A 20,003-nucleotide genomic window follows, 5' to 3' on the forward strand; every position below is an offset into this window, starting at 1 on the left:
AGTGCAGTAGTTACTCTACTTATTTGCAGGTTTACTTCCCATAGTTTCAGCTATCTATGGTCAACCATGGTCTGAATATATTAAGTAAAAAATTTCATAAATAAACAATTGCATGCCACTCCAAGTTGCGTGATGCAGCCCCATGTTGTCTCACTCCTTTCTTACCTGGGAATTGAATCATTCCTTTGTCCAGTGTATCCATGCCATGTAAGTTACCCACCTGCTGGTCACTTAGTAGCCATCTTGGTTATCAGATCCACTGTTGCAAAACTGCAGTTCTTGTGTTCAAGTAATACTTATTTTACTTAAAAATGGACTCAAAATGTAAGAGCAGGGATGCTGGGAATTCAGATATTCCATAGAGAAGCCAGAAAGTGCTTCTTTTAAGTGAAAAAGTATAAGTTCTTGACTTAACAAGGAAAGAAAAAAATTGTACTCTGAGGTTGCTATGATTTACAGTAAGAACAAATCTATCTTTGAAATTGTGAAGAAGGAAAAAGAAATTTGCTCTAGTTTTGCTGTCACAGCTCAAACTGCAAAAGTTATGGCTGCAGTGCATGATAAATAGTTAAGATGGAATAGGCATTGCATTTGTACAGTATGATGTTTTGAGAGAGAGAAATTACATTTCCATAGCTTTTATTATAGTATATATAGTTGTTCTGTTTGATTATTAGCTACTATTGTTAATCTCAGAGTACTTAATTTATAAATTAAATTTTATCTTAAATATGTATATACAGGAAAAAAACAGTATATTTGGGGTCTAGCACTACCTGCAGTTTTGGGCATCCACTGGGGCCTTGAAACCTATCCTTGGAATAAGGGGAGACTACTGAAAGTGTTGTCCATACACAAAGCAGGGGATTTTTTGATTGCCAATTATGTAAGGATAGGTCATAAATTCTGGGATTACTTTGGACTATAATGAGGAGCACTGTAACCTTGTAGGCCCGAGCATCCACATTCTTCACCAGCAGGGCACTGCAGTCTGTTTATTATAAAAGCACATGAAGAGATAGTTTGATGCTCTTCCTAGGCAGACTGCTATCACAGGTTTTTAAACAAATATAACTCAAGGATGGAGGTTCTAGGAACCTTGAGCAGTATGGGCTTTGACTGGGAATTTTGTGGCCACCTAGAGTGATAATAGTACATCAGAAGTCTGGGTGAACCTGGCCAAGGCCTTGGTTCTGGAGTCCAACAGAACTGTATTTGAATCTTGACACTACTGCTGCCTGTGATTTTGAGCAAACTACTTAGCCACCTTAAACTTTAGTTTCGTTATCTTTAAATGAGGCTAACAGTGGTAAGATAATGTCAAAGAATGTTAAAACTACTGCACAATTGCACTCATCTCACACGTTAGCAAAGTAATGCTCAAAATTCTCCAAACCAGGCTTCAACAGTACATGAATTGAGAAATTCCAGATGTTTAAGCTGGATTTAGAAAAGGCAGAGGAACCAGAGGTCAAATTGCCAAGATCCGCTGGATCATCAAAAAAGCAAGAGAGTTCCAGAAAAACATCTATTTCTGCTTTATTGACTATGCCAAAGCCTTTGACTGTGTGGATCACAATAAACTGTGGAAAATTCTGAAAGAGATGGGAATACCAGACCACCTAACCTGCCTCTTGAGAAACCTGTATGCAGGTCAGGAAGCAACAGTTAGAACTGGACATGGAACAACAGACTGGTTCCAAGTAGGAAAAGGAGTGCGTCAAGGCTGTATATTGTCACTCTGCTTATTTAACTTATATGCAGAGTACATCATGAGAAACACTGGACTGGAAGAAGCACAAGCTGGAATCAAGATTGCCGGGAGAAATATCAATAACCTCAGATATGCAGATGACACCACCCTTATGGCAGAAAATGAAGAGGAACTCAAAAGCCTCTTGATGAAAGTGAAAGAGGAGAGTGAAAAAGTTGGCTTAAAACTCAACATTCAGAAAATGAAGATTATGGCATCCAGTCCCATCACTTTGTGGCAAATAGATGGGGAAACAGTGGAAACAGTGTCAGACTTTATTTTTCTTGGCTCCAAAATCACTGCAGATGGTGACTGCAGCCATGAAATTAAAAGATGCTTACTCCTTGGAAGAAAAGTTATGACCAACCTAGATAGCATATTCAAAAGCAAAGACATTACCTTGTCAACAAAGGTCCATCTAGTCAAGGCTATGGTTTTTCCAGTAGTCATGTATGAATGTGAATTAGACTATAAAGAAAGCTGAGCACAGAAGAATCGATGCTTTTGAACCATGGTGTTGGAGAAGACTCTTGAGAGTCTCTTAGACTGCAAGGAGATTTAACCAGTCCATCCTAAAGGAGATCAGTTCTAAGTGTTCATTGGAAGGACTGATGTTGAAGCTGAATCTCCAATACTTTGGCCACCTGATGCAAAGAGCTGACTGATTGGAAAAGACCCTGATGCTGGGAAAGATTGAGGTCAGGAGGATAAAGGGATGACAGAGGATGAGATGGTTGGATGGCATCACTGACTAAATGGACATGAGTTTGGGTAAACTCCGGGAGTTGGTGATGGATGGGGAGGCCTGGCGTGCTGCAGTTCATGAGGTCTCAAAGAGTTGGAAATGACTGAGGGACTGAACTGACTGAGCCATAACTTCATGGCAATTAGATGGGGAAATGATGAAAACAGTGAGAGACTTTGTTCTTTGGGGCTCCAAAATCACTGCAGATGGTGACTGCAGCCATGAATTAAAAGGATGCTTGCTCCTTGAAAGAAAAGCTATAACCAACCTAGCCAGCAAATTAAAAAGCAGAAATATCACTTTGCTGACAAAGGTCTGTTTAGTCAAAACTATGGTTTTTCCAGTAGTCAGATATGGATATGAGACATGGACCACAAAGAAAGCTGAGCACTGAAGAATTGATGCTTTTGAACTGTGGTGTTGGAGAAGACTCTTGAGAGTCCCTTGGACTGCAAGGAGATCAAAGCAGACAACTATAAAGTAAATCAGTCCTGAATATTCATTGGAAGCTCCAGGAGTTGGTGATGGACAGGGAAACCTGGTGTGCTGCAGTCCATGGGGTCAGAAAGAATCAGACATGACTGAGCAACTGAACTGAACTGAATAATAGTATCTGAACTTATTGTGTAGATTAAATGCCATTTCATATATGTCAGATATGACACTATACTGTGTACCTTACACATACACTCATTAAATGGTACCTCTTCCTATTATTAAGATGTATTCTTTGGCAAAAGTCACTTCCTATCCAATTATCCCTTGAAAACATCAAAAACCTTTCATCATGATGTACTTGTTTTCCTACTTTCTGATTTTTTTTCTACAATGCAAAACAGTATCAGTTCATCTTTTCAGGTTAACTTCCTTCATGAAGTTTTCCCTGACCTTTCCATCTCACATCTTTTCTTTTTGAAATCCCCATCTCCCATGTTACTAAGACAAAACCATACTTCTGTCACTACTTGTCTTTCTCATGTAGCTCTGGGTGTGGCCTTGTCTCTTTAATAGAATTTTAAGTACCTTGAAGTCAGGGATAATGACTTACCACATTTGTACCATCTTGGAGTGTTCTAGACGATGCTGGGCAAAGATCTGGTACTCAGTAAAGAGTGGTTGATTTCACTTTCTATTTGGAAGGTGATTAAAGTAAAATTCCTTCTTTGGAATGGATCAAAAGTTTGTCATGAGATGTCACTGATAGCTCTGGGCTGAGTCTAGAGAGATGACCCCCGGGCTTCATGAAGACCAAAGGGCTTCTGGTCACACATCACATGCACACAGGATATGTGAGGAGAACAGGGAGCATTCAGTAAAGGAATGTGGTTTAAAAACAAACGAAATGATTACATATCCTGGGCTCTGCCCCTGCCTTTGGCTGGTTCAAAGTCAGTGGTATGTGGCTGGTGAGGTGGGGAAGGCTTAGATGCCTGGCTTTATGGTACACACCATTAATAGGGCTCTTTTTTCTAACAGCTCCCAGATTTCTGAACAGGCCAAGGGCAGGGCCTGTTCTAGAATAGAAGGCTGACAGACAACAGATCACCATGCTTAAGTAGGACTGAGAGAATGGAAAAACTGATCCACAGGAGGTCCACCCTGCCAATTCAGCAGCAGTTGGAGGAAGTACTTTCAAAACATAGTGTGTGGAGGTTGGCAGATCAGCACAAGGAGACATGCCAAAGCTTGAAAGTTCCCTATCTGAAACAGGGTGGATTCCACATGGCTAAATCATACCTTTTCCAAAGGTATGGTACCTCCCAACTCTCTTCTGTATCTTGCCAATCTTTCAGTATAATCTGGACTGACTGACATTATTTAGGCAAAGACCAAAGAGAGAAAAATCATTCAAGTGCACAGTGGTGGACTGGCTGATAGCCCACACTTCCAAAAGTAATCATAGATATCCTATTTTATGCTAATTTTTCTATCCTCCAACGGTGAACTTAATGAGTGCAAATAGACTGTAGAAGGTAAGCACTTAAGTTTCACAAAGTTAGTACTTGCTTTCATCATTGAATAACAGGTGAGTAAATGGGGCTATATTTCTGGTGCCTTCTGGTTCAGTCTCATAGGTCACATACTCAGTAATAGATCTCTAAATGACTACAGCTTACAGTGTTATCTTATGGAAGGAATTGGGCTGGTTTTTCTTGACTGGGAAGAAATGAACCTGTTTAACCGGATGACTTCATCCTTATTCCAGTGGCTGGGCAAAAAAGACAACAAAAGACCAACATAGGCAAGAATGATGCCTATTTCCCTGGAGAAATTGGTGGGGAGGGTGGTATTCTTGGAGGGACAGGTTATGACCTGCTTGGAAGAGATGAAAGAAAGTTGTGATTAATGCTCAGGGAGCAATTTTTAACCTTAGGCCTAACAAGGTTAGGTGTTAAAAGAAAGCAAATTCATTGATGTGAAACACCGTGATTATTGGCTTCAGATGAGAGAGAAAGAGGAGATGTGATTTGGAAGCAGCAAACACTTTAAGCTTATTCTGCCTGATTCATGGAAATCTATTTTTCTATAGTACTTCATTAACCATTTTATGAAAAAAATAGAAAGGACCTTCTACTTTATTCTGTAGAAACAGAAACATGTCTCTTTTAATCTCATTTCTGCCAAACACACACATAGACTCCACACTCACAATGAGGAAAAAAACTTCATAGACAAACATGAATAAAAACTGTTGGACAGATTTTTTTTTTCTTTACGCTTGGGTTCAGGTTTCCCTGTCTTCCACATCTGTGATCAGAGAATACCTGAAAAGTCTTCTTAAGGAAACGCTACACTCTGACTTGTCACATGTGTAGAGCACGTGAAACAGCAGTGGCCTGGGAGAAAATTCCGTCCTTCTCTGCGAGTCGGTGGTGATTTAGTTGCTAAGTTGTGTTTGACTTTTGTGATCCCATGAACTGTAGGCTGTCAGGCTCCTCTGTCCATGGCATTTCCCAGGCAAGAATATTGAAGTGGGTTGCCATTTCCTTCTCCAGGGGATCTTCCTGACCCAAGGATCAAACTTGGGTCTCCTACACTGCAGGCAGATTCTTTACTAATTGAGCTACCAGGGAAGCCCCTCTGTGAGTTGAAGACTTTGATAAACTCTCAAGACTGCTAAAAATATTACCTTTTCCTTAGCTGTTGTTGTTTAGTCACTCAGTTGTGTCTGACTCTTTGCTATCCCATAGACTGTAGCCCGCCAGGCTCCTGTGTTCATGGGATTTTCCAGGTAAGAATACTTAGCTCACTTCTTAAATGAGTGGAGACTCTTAGTGCATTTCCTATCAGTTGTGGGGAGGGGGAGGTTGGAAGATGGGAATTGGGGGGTGGCTGGGCAGGAAAGCTGATACTTTGGGGGAACTTGTTTATGGTTTTGAAGTGATTTTTCAGAACTTCAGAAATGTTTATGAATGTCCTGAAATATCATTGCGTGAATATTTGTGTTAGTAGTACTTTCTGAATTCAAATGGCCATGATTGGCAAACAATTTAGGAGTAGAGAGAAAGTGAATTAAGATGCAGAATTAATCATCCTGAGGTTATTGATGAATGACACTTGGGAAAGATATGGTGTTGGGGAAAAAAGTACTTATTCTACTTGGTTTGGGGAAAACCAGAACAAAACAAAAAGTATGGCTATTTAATGTCAATTTAAAGTCTAAATATATTATCATTTAAATGTAAAAAAGGCATAATGATAGTGGAAGAAAATACAGGCAAGATTTTCATAACCTAGGGATGGAAAAGGATATTCCCTAAAAGTGATATTTAGAGCCAAAATCCAAAGAAAAATTCAGATTGGTTATATGAAAATATCTCCATGAGATATAGAAAGCACTATAAAAAAGGTTAAAAGACAAAAAGTACATGGCTTTATTATAAAAGAGATTATTATACAAGAGGTTTATAAAATCAGTAAGGGGGTTGTGAATACTCCAGCAGAAAAGCAAAAGACAAATTATAAATGGCCAATAAACATATGAAATAAAAATTAAAATCACCAATGATGAAATAAAAGCAAATTAAAAGAATGCTTACCATCTTATCAGTAGAAAATGCTTTAAAAAATTAGTAACCAGTGTTCAGCAAGACTGTGAGGAAATGGGCCCACTCATGCACTGTGGAAGGTAACGCTGTGCTGTCCAACTCTTTGTGACACCATGGACTATAACCCGCCAGGCTCTGGTGTCCATGGGATTCTCCAGGCAAGAATACTGGAGTTGGTTGCCATGCCCTCCTCCAGGGGGTCTTCCCAATCCAGGGGTTGCACCCAGGTCTCCAGCATTGCCAGCAGGTCCTTTACCAGCTGAGCTACTAGGGAAGCCCATGGAAGGGAATATATAACGGCAAATTGTATTAAGAGTAATCTTGCAAGTGTCTCAAAATGTAAAGAAATGTACATTCTTTGACCTAGTATTTCTACTTTTAGGGATTATATATGGAAATCAGTTCAGTTCAGTTCAGTTGCTCAGTCGTGTCCGACTCTTTGCGACCCCATGAATCGCAGCACGCCAGGCCTCCCTGTCCATCACCAGCTCCCGGAGTTCACTCAGACTCACGTCCATCAAGTCAGTGATGCCATCCAGCCATCTCACCTCTGTTGTCCCCTTCTTTTCCTGCCCCCATTCCCTCCAAGCATCAGAGTCTTTTCCAATGAGTCACCTCTTCGCATGAGGTGGCCAAAGTACTGGAGTTTCAGCTTTAGCATCTTTCCTTCCAAAGAAATCCCAGGGCTGATCTCCTTCAGAATGGACTGGTTGGATCTCCTTGCAGTCCAAGGGACTCTCAAGAGTCTTCTCCAACACCACAGTTCAAAAGCATCAGTTCTTCAACTCTCAGCTTTCTTCACAGTCCAACTCTCACATCCATACATGACTACTGGAAAAACCATAGCCTTGAGTAGATGGACCTTAGTCGGCAAAGTAATGTCTCTGCTTTTGAATATGCCATCTAGGTTGGTCATAACTTTTCTTCCAAGGAGTGTCTTTTAATTTCATGGCTGCAATCACCATCTGCAGTGATTTTGGAACCCAAAAAAATAAAATCTGACACTGTTTCCACTGTTTCCCCATCTATTTCCCAAGAAGTGATGGGACTGGATGCCATGATCTTCGTTTTCTGAATGTTGAGCTTTAAGCCAACTTTTTCGCTCTCCTCTTTCACTTTCATCAAGAGGCTTTTTAGTTTCTCTTCACTTTCTGCCATAAGGGTGGTGTCATCTGCATATCTGAGGTTATTGATATTTCTCCTGGCAATCTTGATTCCAGCTTGTGTTTCTTCCAGTCCAGCATTTCTCATGATGTACTCTGCATATAAGTTAAATAAGCAGAGTGACAATATACAGCCTTGACGCACTCCTTTTCCTATTTGGAACCAGTCTGTTGTTCCATGTCCCGTTCTAACTGTTGCTTCCTGGCCTGCATACAAATTTCTTAAGAGCCAGATCAGGTGGTCTGGTATTCCCATCTCTTTCAGAATTTTCCACAGTTTATTGTGATCCACACAGTCAAAGGCTTTGGCATAGTCAATAAAACAGAAATAGATGTTTTTCTGGAATTCTTTTGCTTTTTCCATGATCCAGTGGATGTTGGCAATTTGATCTCTGGTTCCTTTGCCTTTTCTAAAACCAGGTTGAACATCAAGAAGTTCACGGTTCATGTATTGCTGAAGCCTGGCTTGGAGAATTTTGAGCATTACTTTACTAGCATATGAGATGAGTGCAATTGTGCGGTAGTTTGAGCATTCTTTTGCATTGCCTTTCTTTGGGATTGGAATGAAAACTGACCTTTTCCAGTCCTGTGGCCACTGCTGAGTTTTCCCAATTTGCTGGCATATTGAGTGCAGCACTTTCACAGCATCATCTTTCAGAATTTTAAATAGATCAACTGGAATTCCATCACCTCCACTAGCTTTGTATACAAGCAAAGACGTGTATGCAAAATGCCTACAGCATTAATTTAACATAACAACAAATGGAAACTATCTAAACATCTGTAATTGAGAATTAGTCTTAAAAAGTTAAAGCAAAGCCATACAATGGACTTCTTTTGAAAATAATACTGCACACGTACCTTTATTGCTATGGAAAAGTAGCCATGATATACTTGGTGAAAAAAGGTACCAGAAAAACACTTATAGTATAATAGGATAATTTGAATGGGAATGCTCAGGTTATACACATAAGTTCTCAACATTTCATTATAATTTTTTTAAGCATACAAAAAGGTGAAAGGATATTAAAGATTCTTATGTTTTCCACCTAGATCCAATAACTGCTAACATTTTGCCATATTTATTTCTCTTTTTCTGGACATATACATAGACATACACACAGTGACACCACATATATTTGATTTTAATAAACTGCCTGATTCACACATCTTCTATAATCATTAAGGCCCAGAATTCTGTCAAGACGCTGTGAAAGCCTCTGTCTCATGAACGGCAATATATTTTATCTTTAATTGCACTCTCCAAGGAAGTTTCCGCTTAATTTGGATTAAAATCAGCATTTTTTTTTTGTGGGAAGTTATTTATTTTTTTATTCTTTAAAAATTTATTTTTTAATTGAAGGATAATTGCTTTACAGAATTTTGTTGTTTTCTTTTTCTGTCAAACATCAACATGAATCAGCCGTAGGTGCCTTCCCTCTTGAACCTCCCTCCCCATCCCACCCCTCTAGGTTAATTCAGAGCCCTGTTTTGGATCTCTGAGTCATACAACAAATTCCCATTGGTTATCTATATTCTACATATGGTAATGTAAGTTCCCATGTTACTCTCTTCATACACCTCATCCTCTCCTTGGAGGGAGGTTATTGACACTATAGTTTGGGAGTCATTGTTTCTCAGGTAGAAGGATGCTGAAATAAAAATTTAATAATTTAAGATAAATTGGGAATAAGTCAGTTCTAATTTTTATGTTACAAAAAGTAGCAATATTAATAAGTCTTTGGAAGATTTGCTTAAAAGTCTGAGTAAGGCTTTAGAAAGAGAGCTCTATCCATTAGTATATCTCTCTTGATCTAAACTGGAGGAGGGGTGGGAAAGAGCTCCCCTTCAAACAGACATCTTCACTTGCTAGCCAACAGCTTTCCTTCTTACAGTCATGTTGAGCGACCACTGGGCTCTGGGACTATTCCAACCTGTCAGGAAATCAGATGCCAGGTAAGAAGATGCTTATAGAGCTCAGGTACACGCACAAGCTCCCTTTCGGAGTTTTCCTCTTTGGTCTTGATCACCCTACCTCCATCATCCCACCCCACTTCACTGGGCTGGGTAAGGATATTTTCCTGCCACTTTTCTGTGGTATCTCAGTGTAACTTATTGTAATCAACCCTCTTGTGTAATCTAACCTTTTTAAAGTGTGCGATGTGTGTTTGTGTGCATGTGTGTTTGTGTGCACATTTGTGTGAAAAAGTTTGGGGTGAGAAATGCCTTTCTGAAAGTTGGGAGATGGGATTGTCTGCCCTCCTGTGTCCTACAAAGTTCTCAGATTTGATCTTCGTTGCAGTTGTTTTCCTTTTAGTTTCTTACTCTCCTTTTCCACTTCCTGCTTCCCATCCCATGCTACACTCCTCTCCTCACTGGAATTTTCTCTTGATATTTCTCTTCTGCTAAACCTGTCACTCATCTCAATTTACCTGGGCTTGGTAATTCAGTTGTGAAAGCCGATTTTGTTCTTTAGAGTTGTCTGTTAGGTTCTCTCACAGTGTTCTTTCCAGTTCTGGCTTATCTCAGAATTTCCAGCAGGACAGAAGTTTCCTAAATGTCTCTCAGTGCAGTGGTGCCTGAACTCAAGGTTAATGAATATTGGAGACCTGGGCAGGGATTTGGTCACCAGGTTGAATGCTGGATTTCCTGTTCGTCTTTAGGAGTCCACCATGTTTGTTTTAGGATTGGTCTCTAGAGATTATGCTTTGAGTTAACATAAAGGTCAAGTTCCCCAGACTGGATATAGTTCAAGTTTATAATGGACACAGATAAGGGCAGGCTTTCAGCTTTTCTTTGAAGTTTTCTTTTATAATCTTACATTGTTATAGATTGATACATTTTAAAAAATGAAAATTTTCACTATCATCAGTTAATTTGTCATGGATTTTTTGTACTGTATGGTATTTATCCCTCTCCTCTGCCTTCCAAAGTCAGAATTCATGGTAAGGTCCAGAATGTTTGTCAATTTCATCATATATTTGTTTTATGGATTTTTCAAGGTGAATTTCTATATCAAAATATAAAAATAAAAAAATAAGAGGAATTGGTCATTCAAAAGGAAATGGGATAATAAAATTAGAGAACATTTGTTAGCTCTGCCAAAGTAACAAATGAACCAATACCTGAAAGATTCAAAGCTTTAGAAAAGTTTATATTGCAGTTATCTGGCAACTATGGAAGGGTAAACATGTACCAAAATATTACAACTAAAATAATATGCTAGAGTTATTGGGGATTGACATGTATAACACATTAAACAGTTTAAAACAATTATAGACATTATAGCATTTACACTATGTTTACACACAAAATGGCTAAAAGATCTTTTAATGTTGATGTAAAATTATGATGGACAATCTCTCAAGGCATGTTCTAGTATTTTATTTCTAATAATTCTTGAATTTTATGTTTTGTTGTTTTCCAGTTGCTCAGTTGTGTCCAACTCTTAGTGACTCCATGGACTGCAGTATGCCAGGCTTCACTATCCTTCACCATTTCCCAGAGCTTGCTCAAATTCATGTCCATTGAGTTGGTGATACCATCCAACCATCTTGTCCTCTGTTGCCCCTTCTCCTCCTGCCTTCAGTCTTTCCCAGCATCAGGGTCTTTGCCAATGAGTCAGTTCTTTGCATCAGGTGGCCAAAGTATTGGAGTTTCAGCTTTAGCATCAGTCTTTCCAGTGAATATTCAGGATTGATTTACTTTAGGATGAACTGGTTGGATCTCCTTGCAGTCCAAGGGACTCTCAAGAGTCTTCTCCAACATCACAGTTCAAAAGCATCAGTTCTTTAGTGCTCAGCCTTCTTTATAGTTCAACTATCACATCCATCCATGACTACTGGAAAAACCATAGGTTTGACTATACGGACCCTTGTTGTGAAGTAATGTCTCTGCTTTTTAATATGCTGTCTAGGTTTCTTGTAGCTTTTTGTTCAAAGAGCAAGCGCCTTTTAATTTGATGGCTGCAGTCACTATCTCAGTGATTTTGGAGCCCAAGAAAATAAAGTCTGTTATGGTTTCCATTGTTTCCCCATCTATTTCCCATGAAGTGATGGCCTGGAAGCCATAATCTTCATTTCTTGATTGTTGAGTTTTAAGTCAGCTTTTTCACTCTCCTCTTTCACCTTCCTCAAGAGGCTCTTTAGTTCCTCTTTGTTTCTGCCATAACTGTGGTGTCATCTGCATATTAGAGGTTATTGCTATTTCTCCAAGCAATCTTGATTCCAGGTTGTGCTTCATCCAGCCCAGCATTCTGCATGATATACTCAGCATATAAGTTAAATAATAGATTGACAATATACAGCCCTGATGTACTTTTTTCCCACTTTTGAACCAATCTGTTGTTTCACATCCAGTTCTAACTGTTCCTTCTTAACTTGCATACAGATTTCTGAAGAGGCAGGTCAGGTAGTCTGGTATTCCCATCTCTTTAAGAATTTTCCACAGTTTGTTGTAATCCATATAGTCAAAGCTTTAGCATAGTCAATGGAACAGAAGTAGATGTTTTTCTGGAATTCTCTTGCTTTTCTGTGATCCAGCAGATGTTAGCAATTTGATCTCTGGTTCCTCTGCCTTTTCTAAATCTAGCTTGAACATCTGGAAGTTCTCGGTTCATGTACTGTTGAAGCCTAGCTTGGAGATTTTGAGCATTTCTTTGCTAGCATGTGAAATGGGTGCAATTATGCAGTGTTTTGAATGTTCTTTGGCATTGCCTTTCTTTGGGATTGGAATGAAAACTGACCTTTTCCAGTCCCGTGGCCACTGCTGAGTTTTCCAAATTTGTTGGCATATTGAGTGTAGCACTTTCACAGCATCATCCTTTAGGATTTCAAATAGCTCAACTGGAATTCCATCACCTCCACTAGCTTTGTTCGTAGTGGTGCTTCCTAAGGCTCACTTGATTGCATATCCAAGATGTCTGGCTCTAGGTGAGTGATCACACCAGCATGGTTATCTGGGTCACTAGGATCCTTTTTGTATAGTTCTTCTGTGTATTCTTGCCACCTCTTCTTAATACTTATGCTTAGATTTTGTGTAATTTTTATTGTGTAATTATTACTCTCTCAGCACCAATTATATGTCCGTACAGATTTTGATAAAGATATCTATACATGAACTAAAAAATTAATTTGATCTGATTCACCTGTCCACATTTGCAGAATATTTTAGTGAAAATATTTCATGTTTATTGAAGATGATAGCACTGGTTTAAAAAAAAAAAAAAACAGTACTAGGTAAGTTGGCAGCTCTGCAGGGAGCACCCACTGTGGGTATAACAGAATGTTACAAGGTGTGGAAACTATAAAGATGGATGGTCAGTCTTTGCTCCTAGAACTATATAGTCTATTATTGGCATACTAATTGCCTACATGTAAGAAGAAAGCTGAGCACCGAAGAACTGATGCTTTTGAACTGTGGTGTTGGAGAAGACTCTTGTGAGTCTCTTGGACTGCAAGGAGATCCAACCAGTCCACTCTAAAGGAGATCAGTCTTGGGTGTTCTTTGGAAGGACTTATGCTAAAGCTGAAACTCCAATACTTTGGCCACCTCATGAGAAGAGTTGACTCATTGGAAAAGACTCTGAAGATGGAAAGGATTGGGGTCAGGAGGAGAAAGGGATGACAGAGGATGAGATGGCTGGATGGCATCACCGACTCAATGGACATGAGTTTGGGTGAACTTCGGGAGTTGGTGATGGACAGTGAGGCCTGGTGTGCTGCAATTCATGGGGTCGCAAAGAGTTGGACATACTGAAGGCCTGAACTGAACTAAGATTTCTGCCTAGTCTTAGATTCTGAAGATTTTCTCATATGTGCTCTTCTGAAAGTTTTATAGTTTAATATTTTCTTTTTAAGAACAGATTCTGCTGATAAACCACAGATCTGCTCTGAATATAAGGAAAAGATGAATTTATATCATCTTATTTACCTTTAGAACTCAGCCTTTTAAATGAGGATCCACCCAAGGCAGATGACATGAATTTTGTCCAAATCAAGAAACCTGGCCACTTTGCCCTTTACATGCAGGATGGTGGTCGACTATTGTAACCAGATAGTATTTTGCAAATTTCTTTAGTATTTCAAAATTGTTGCTTCATTTACACATAGCTGCTGTGTTTTCTTTTGGTGGTATTGACTCAAGGATTTATATTCTTGCATACACATTTCATTTTTTCACAAATATTTAACTAAGCTGATCTCACTTGTTAAGCATTTTTATGTAGAATTCTTTAGCAAAGCTACCCACACAAATCTAAATTCAGGGAAGTTTTCTTTAAAGGGAAAGTTAAATACTGAGAATTCTAGGCATGTTCTATATAAATATTTGACTCTATGTAACCTTCACCTAATCTGTCTAGTATTTACCAATTTGTAGTAACATTGATTTTCTACTTCATTGCAGCTTATCAATCTGTTATAGATTTTAAGGCTCACTATTTTTTCCCCAATCAATCATACTAAAATCATCTTTGGAGAAAGGAAATTTTACAACTAACTGAAGAAAGTAAAAGCTCTATCAACCAGAAACAAGATTTTTGAGACTGCAGATTTAAATCTTTCAGTCTCATTTCATATCTTACTAATAGCCATAATTTGGCTAACTATTCCTAAGTAATTTCATCCAAATGTGTAGCCTACAGGAGAGACAGAGTACATTAACAGGCTAGGACTTTGTAAGAAAGTATGCATTAATATTTTGTAGGATAGTATGTACCTCTGTGATATTAAAAAAAAACACAAAATGAGACAAATAATGGAGACATCTATTTAGAGACAAAGACAAGACAGAAATATTCCTCTATCATATTGTCGTTGTTTCATCGCTCTGTTGTGTCTGACTCTTTGCGACCCCATAGACTGTAGCCCATCAGGCTCCTCAGTCCATGGAATTTTCTTAGGTGAGAATACTGGAGTGGGTTTGCCATTTCCTTCTCCAGGGAATCTTCCCAACCCAGGGATCGAACCTGTGTCTCCTGCACTGGCAGGCAGATTCGTTACCGCTGAGCCACCAGGGAAGCCCCCTCTATCATAACAAATGCAGAAATGTCCATTAAAATGTCTGTTGGGAAGTGAAATGCTAAACTTAAAGGCAGGACCCTGCCTGGTGTGGAGAGGACCAGTGGTGGAACTCTTTCTGATCCATGGGAGGCTTTTGGGGATGAGGAATAGGAGCTACAGTTTGACAGACCTGGGCTCAAACTCAGTCTCTGTGCCTTAAGAGCTGTACTTGGTCTTAAGCATAATACTTTGCCTCTTGGTGCCTCTATTTCTCCATCTGTAATATGAAGTTACTACTATTCATCCTCAAAGAAAGTTGTGAGGCTTTCCCATCTGTAAAGAATCCAGTATAAATCTCTGTAACTGTCAAAGGCCCCATTTCTCCCCTCTCCACATCAAGCAAATGCAACAGCGGCATGACCAACCACGGTCTATACACTTTGAGAAGAAGCCTTCTTGCAGTAGGATAGAGAGCAGCCTTAGCTGGCTTCAAAAATAAAATAAGTCCAGAGGAAATATTTTCACAAATCTGTGAAGATAGAATGCAAAGGCAGTCAAGTGAGAAAAGATTTTTGTTTCGAAAAAAAAAAAAAAAAGCTTGGATGGAAATGAAAGAAGCTCGAGGTGGTACTGGGAAACAGTGGGTTGATTGTTAGAGTAATTAGTGGCAGAACTTAAATGTCAAGTTGTTTTTGGATCTGAAAATTCCCACAATAAACCTGTGTGAAGGTTTCTCTGTGGGTGGCAGTTGGCCAGGTCTGAGTACAGATATTTGAGTTTCTTGGAGACAGGAAAGGATACCATCTGGACTACTCAGGACTCAGAGCTTGAGGCTATTTGGTAGGCTGGTAGTACTCATCAAGAGCCATCTTTTGGGGACTTCCCTGGTGGGCCAGTGGTTAAGAATTCACCTGCTAATGCAGGAGACATGGGTTTGTTCCCTAGTCCAGGAAGATTCCACATGCCTCAGAGCAGCAAAACCTGTGTTTTGACTACTGAGCCCAGGTGCTCTAGAGCCCATGCTGTACAACGGGAGAAGCCACTGCATTGAGAAGCCTGTACACAGCTAGAGAGTAGCCTGTGTGCAGCAACAAAGACCTAGCACAGCCAAAAAAAAAGGAAAAAAGAGTCAACCTGTGTATGAGCAAGAGAGGAGCCTACCTCTGTTCTGTGATCCTGTTTAGACTGTGATTGGACAGAAATCTCTAAAAATATTTCCTCACCTGTTGTCCCCTTGTTGGAAGTTTTGCTCTAAAGCATTTATTTCTTTGAGTTAAGGTATTATCATTTTCAGATGTTCTCTTCTAAACTGGAAGAATCTATAAGAGGGTCTAATACAACCCATTTTTGTCCTATTCCTTCAGTTAGTTTTAATTCCCCTAGCGGAGAATCAACTTGGACCTGCGCTTTGCTCCTTCTAAGGTTCAGGCACTGTGGATGTCTGATGTGATCCCGGGGCAGTTCACAGAGCCGTTTGTACAGGCTGAGCAGGTCGGGGTGGAAACTTCATTCAAAAACCAAAAAGAGTCAGATCCTATGCTTAGTTGAGCCATAAAGCCTTAGACACTGAAGAGGAAAATAATTTTGAATATAAAAGTGGAGTGTTTCTCTTTTGACAGGGAAAGAGCAGAAGTAAAAATAGAAAAATCTATTTCACTAAATAGTGAAGTCTGAGAAACAACTCTAAATACTCCAACCTTTAGAAATTAACCCAAGTGAAAGAGAGGCATTGTCTTATGGTCTCCCATAGATCACCTCAGAAGCCCTGGTTACCTGTGGATCAGTGGCCCTGGGCCCACTTGTGAGGGTGGGAGTTTGGGAACATGGAATTGGCCTGGGGCTGGAAGTTCTTTGTTAAGAAGTGGGGGAATCTGTGGAGTTAACTCAGGTTGCAATTGGAAAATATGTTTATATAATCAGATACAATATTGAACATATAAAGACAGAGAAAACAAAGACAGATTTTAAAATTCGATTGTGTTTCAACTTCTTGAATAAAGGGGATATCAAGATTCAGTGAAATAAGGAGTCAATGTGAAATAATAATTAAATGTTAAAATCAGTTGAGGAAAGAGCGTTCTAATCCTTTGTTGACCGATTTTGGTCAGAGACTAATCTTTAATTTAGAAAAAGGACTAGATAATTAAAGGTGTAGAAAAAAATTCAATGGAAAAAACATTTAGAAACATTTGCCAAAATCTTGTCAGAAAATTTTACCACACAGAAAATTAAGTAAATAAAAATTCTTGGTAGATTCATATACCTTGGGAATGGTATTTTTTACTCTAAGAATTATTTGGTTCACTTATGTAATGAATATGAATTGATTCCTTTTTAGGTTGGTGTTTTATTTTTCGAAATGAAGTCAGGTTTATACAAAGTTGGGCTCAGTGTTCTCTAAAGCTTATATTCTCATCATTGGCACTGTCTATTTGGTGGCAGTAATTTGAAGGATGAGGTAAAATTCCTGGCTGGAATTTATAAAGTCAAACCAGGACTTACCTCAAAATACTCAAGTGCTCAAATGATGTGACAGGGATATATGCAGAGAAAAAACTGTGAGTTGTGTTAGTCATCAAGGTATTAATATTTAAAATAGATGAGAATAGGACCCTTGGGATTGGAATTTTTGATGGAGAAGAGTGAAGCTTGCTAAAAGAGGTGTAAAGGACACAGTGGGAGTGTGGACCCAGATGTGTGTGTTTGGGAGCTTCGGACAGCATGCACTCCTAGGTGTGGAGGATGGCTCCTGGGTGGGTGGGGGGCAGAGAATAAGGAAAAGAGGGGGAAGAATGGTGCTCCGCATTGTAACACTCAGCTTAGATACATTCCTTAGAGACACACAGTTAGGATTTCCTTGGAGCTTCATGTGGCAACTTTTTATGACCTCTTAAAAGTAAGCATCTTACTTCTTAAAAACTGAAGCATTTTTAACATATATTGTACATGGCATTCAGTTATCATGCTTACAGTCCAAACAAACCAGTGCAGCTTTCAGGAGTTTTGAAAATTTGTGGCTTTAGCACTTTTCCCTCTCTTCCTTAATCCAACTTAAGAAATGTTAATGAGACTCAGGACAAAAAAGATAAGTACTAAACAAATGCTTGAAGTTTTAGACAATGGGTGAGGTGTAGATAGATGGATGGGTGTGTAGAGATCGACGATGGTTTGGAAGCTTTACTAAAAAGAAAATATTTGTCAGGTAAGGAAGAGAGAAAAGACATTTCAGATAGAGTCATGGCTTCTTTAGAAAATAGAAATTTGGTGAAATTTGAATACAGGATATTGAAAAGAATCTAGTTAGAAAAACAGTAAACATGATTATAGCTATTATTTGGTTGAGCAGTTTTTTGGTACATGAAACTAGATTAAAGTAAAATTGTAAGGCCTAAAATATTACGCTAATAGATTTACTTTACACTTTATTCTTAGAACAAATAGAGAATGATTCCCTGTAATCGAATTGTGAAGGAAGTCACAATTCTGTAGTGATCTAATTACTGAGTATTTATTTTGTGTCAGGCATTGGGCTAAATATGTTATACATTATCTCATTTATTAGATCAGAACTTATTATAGTAAGTATAACAAGACATGATAAGGGCCTTGATTAGATTTCTAGTGATAGTGAAAGGGCAACAATTTAAACAGTTGTGGAGAAAATATTTCAAGATGATCATTCATTCATTCAGTTTCTTACTCATTCAGTCAGTCAAAAAGACATTTATTAAAGCAGTTCTCTTTCCCAGGCTCTGAGCCAAGTGCCAGAAGCTAAGTGTATATGGTGAGAGCTTACTATGTGCCAGGAACTGTTCCAAGTGCTTTGCAGGCAGGTGCCCTATAATTATCATTATTATAGGTGAGAAAATAAAGATACATAGAAATCAAATAACTTGTCAAGTACAGTCAGCTGCCTCATAGGATCTGACCCACATGATCTGGCTTCAGAGTTGTCCTTCTTTCATACTCTATACTACCTCTCACAGGTGGATAAGACCTCAAATCTCAAATGTGCCAATTTTTAGTTGGAGAGAAGGACATGGAACAAATAACTAAATTGCCTAAAGTATATAAAATGATAAAGTTCAGTTCAGTTCAGTCGCTCAGTCATGTCTGACTCTTTGTGACCCCATGAATCGCAGCACGCCAGGCCTCCCTGTCCATCACCAACTCCCGGAGTTCACTCAGACTCACTTTTCTTCCAAGGAGTAAGCATCTTTTAATTTCATGGCTGCAGTCAACATCTGCAGTGATTTTGGAGCCCTCCCAAAAAAACAGTTTTGGAGAAACTGTTTCCACTGTTTCTCCATCTATTTCCCATGATGTGATGGGACTGGATGCCATGATCTTCATTTTTTGAATGTTGAGCTTTAAGCCAACTTTTTCCCTCTCCTCTTTCACTTTCATCAAGAGGCTTTTTAGTTCCTCTTCACTTTCTGCCATAAGTGTGGTGTCATCTGCATATTTGTGGTTATTGAAATGATAAAGTGCCATGTGTTATTTCCAGTTTTGGGCTGTTATGAAGAAAACTGTTACAAATATTCATGCGCAGGTTTAATGTGAATGCAAGTTTTTATTTCTCTTTAAGAGAAATAAATTTAATAAAATAAATTTCTCTTTAAGAGAAAATTTTTAAGTCTTTATTTTGAGATAAATGCCTAAGAGTGCAATTTCTCTGTGTTAGTTGCTTTTAGTTTTGAAGAAACTGATAAAGTATTTTCTAGAGTGGTTTTGCCAATTTACATTTCCATCACCAAAGTGTGAGTGATCCAGTTTCTCTGTATTTTGATCAGAGTTTGGAATTATCACAGTTTTTAATTTTAGTTATTCTCATAGGTATGTCAATGTATGCCATTGTGGTTCTAATTTGCATTTTTCTAATGGCAGAAAATGAAGATCATGGCATCTGGTCCCATCACTTCATGGGAAATAGATGGAGAAACAGTGGAAACGGTGACAGACTTTCTTTTTTGGGCTCCAAAATCACTGCAGATGGTGACTGCAGCCATGAAATTAAAAGATGCTTACTCCTTGGAAGAAAAGTTATGACCAACCTAGATAGTATATTCAAAAGCAGAGACATTACTTTGCCGACTAAGGTCCGTCTAGTCAAGGCTATGGTTTTTCCATTGGTCATGTATGGATGTGAGAGTTGGACTGTGAAGAAGGCTGAGTGCTGAAGAATTGATGCTTTTGAACTGTGGTGTTGGAGAAGACTCTTGAGAGTCCCTAGGACTGCAAGGAGATCCAACCAGTCCATTCTGAAGGAGATCAGCCCTGGGATTTCTTTGG

At 38.9% G+C, this 20,003-nt stretch overlaps 1 long non-coding RNA gene across 1 annotated transcript; it reads left to right on the plus strand.

Annotated features, from left to right (window-relative positions):
* Window positions 1-434: 434 nt before the first annotated feature.
* LOC120856817 lies at window positions 435-19,761 on the plus strand. Its single transcript, XR_005719491.1, has 3 exons — window positions 435-520; window positions 7,988-7,993; window positions 19,750-19,761. It is a non-coding gene; the product is annotated as an uncharacterized LOC120856817 (long non-coding RNA).
* The last annotated feature ends 242 nt before the right edge of the window (window positions 19,762-20,003 follow it).

Source organism: Oryx dammah, unplaced genomic scaffold (genome assembly GCF_014754425.2).
Source record: "Oryx dammah isolate SB20612 unplaced genomic scaffold, SCBI_Odam_1.1 HiC_scaffold_28, whole genome shotgun sequence".
Classification (NCBI taxonomy): domain Eukaryota; kingdom Metazoa; phylum Chordata; class Mammalia; order Artiodactyla; family Bovidae; genus Oryx; species Oryx dammah.